The sequence below is a fragment of the Tiliqua scincoides genome, chromosome 3 (assembly GCF_035046505.1).
Source record: "Tiliqua scincoides isolate rTilSci1 chromosome 3, rTilSci1.hap2, whole genome shotgun sequence".
Taxonomy (NCBI): Eukaryota; Metazoa; Chordata; class Lepidosauria; order Squamata; family Scincidae; genus Tiliqua; species Tiliqua scincoides.
Genome location: NC_089823.1, coordinates 129,557,597 through 129,560,128, shown reverse-complemented (window position 1 = coordinate 129,560,128; position 2,532 = coordinate 129,557,597).

Below are 2,532 nucleotides of genomic sequence, written 5' to 3'. Positions count from 1 at the left end.
TTAGGTTGCAATCCTATAGACATTAACCTGAGAGTAGGTCTCATTGAACTTAATGGGACTTACTTCTGAGTAGACATGAATAGAATTGCACAGTAGGTTATTTATATAGCTTGTAGAATGATCACGGCATACCTTTTTAGCTTTGTTCAGTAAATGTAAATCAGAAAACTATGAATCTAGATTTACTAGATCAGATACCAATCAATTTATGGCATCAGAAAATTTTCCGGAAAACCTACATCATTGTAAACACATCCAAACACCACATAAGAAGTGGCCCTCAGCTGCAAACATGAACAAGCAAAAGCAAATGGGAAGACAGACCAAAAGAGATAAGATTTTACAAAGTGCAATTAAAAAAACAGAAAAATAAGAACCACAAAATGACTTTCAAATGTCTGCAAGTACCAGAATCAGGCGCTGATGATAAAAATACATTCAAGTACAACTGCTGAGTCATTTGAATTTTGTTTATACGTGCCATAATGGATTTCCATTTCTAGCATTGTATTAACTCTTTTCTAAAAGAAAATCAGGGGAGGGGGATATGCAGACAAGAGAGATGCTGAACATTCGGTATTAAACTACAGATATTAGCACCTAGAAACTGCAGCTAGAATGTTGCTTTACAGCACAATCCTAACTTGTACTGGAACAAGGAGGCCAGCAGGCCTGCTCTGTAACCAGTGTGAGTTTGGGGCTACCTGCAGTTCAGCCTGGGACAAGGGGAATCGCTTCCACTTAACTCGGGAAGAGTCGCTGCAGCCCCAATGGGGCTACTCAGATCTGAGCCACCTATAGAGGTGGCACAGATCTGAGCAGCCCAGAACTGAGTTGTCTGGGAATAGACAGGTTCCGGCATAAGAGCTGGATCCTGGCCTTGCACTGACCCGCCTGACTCAAGTTGATGCAAACTTGCCTTAGGGCACCTTTGCAACAGTCCCAGGTTGGTACAAGGGACTTGTGCCAGCCAGCCAAGAACATCCCTGGGATTGTGCTCACAGTTGCACAACACTCCATAAATCTTCAAATTTGTACAACAATAATTTGAGAATGTTAATTAATGAAACGTAATCCACAGCAATGTGATGTGTACTAATAGGAACAGAACAACTCCCCTGCTGGATCAGAAAAACATGTACCAACCATTTCGTCAAGCCCTCAGTCAGATCCTCCAATGTAATAATGGCTGTGTTCGTTTTTTTAGCTAGAAACACTAGAGAACTGTTCTTCCCCCTCCTTCTAGCATGCTAAGGTCACAGTCATTTTTCAGTTTCTCACACACTCAACATGCTAGCTATCATTGCTAGATTTTTTCATTGCTAGATTGTTTTCATTGCTAAAAACATGGCCACCTCCTTTGTAAAGATACTGTATGGGGAACAGAATGGTGCGGCTCTAGCCACTGCATCTCTATGGTAAAGACCCCATAGTTTTTTTAATTGGATGCCATTTTTGTGTAGTTTGTTTTTGAACAACTTCACTTCTGACTATTTTCTAGCTGAAAAACGAATGCAATCATCGTTAAATCTGAACTGACTAAAACCTTCAGTAAATGTCATGCCCATCCTAAATGCAACTAAGGTTACACTCCTACACATACATATTTTCCTGGAAGTAAGCCAATAAGTTCAATGGGATTTACTTCTCAGTAGATATGCACAAGATTTGCAATGTAAGGTTCACAAAATTCAATGGGGCTTCCTTCTAGGAAAGTGTGTTGAGTACTTAACATGTTACACAATGTGTGGGAAGAATGAGAACTCAGGATCCACTGGCTGTTTATTGAAAGAGAAACTTTAAAGACACAAGGAATATGCATGCCAGAGAAAGCATTTGAAGCTATTCTTAATGTTACTGGGATCTTCAGACTGGTGCACTCAGTTCAGAAACCTCCTACTGGACTTTAGCAGCCCCTCTTTCATTACAAAAAGTCGCATGTCTTGGTGTGTACTGTATATATGTCCACTGAGCTGACACTGCATATCCTCCATTCTTAATAAGTTGTCCTTTCCAGTATTATTCCACTAACAATGACAGCAAATCAGAGGCAGTTTAGGAGTTGCTGGGTGTTATTATCAAACAAAAAGTATTTTTCTTGTTATTTAAAACTCCAATAAGGCATACAGGTTCACCCTTGTTGTACCTGAACTTTTTATACATGGATTTGAGACAACAGGAATGGCCACTGTAAACAAGGAATGTGCTGATCCCTGGAAAAGGGGGGAAAATGCATCCCTTCAGTTTAAAAAACAGCTTTTCTTACTTTTGTAGAGACAGTCATGCAAGCGATCATTCCATTCTTCCACTAAGCCAGGCAAAGACAGGAGATCCTTTGCATTTCTAATTGCTGACTGACTCTATACAACAGTAAGAAAAGCTGTTTTTAAACCACAACTGTAAAGGGATGTAGTTTTTTATTTTATTTTTTAAACTTTTTATTTAACACATTTTGTTATCAGCAAGGAGTACCAGAATCAAACTCCTGCAGATGTCAAGGCAAGACCTTATTCCATTAGGAGCAAAGGAGGG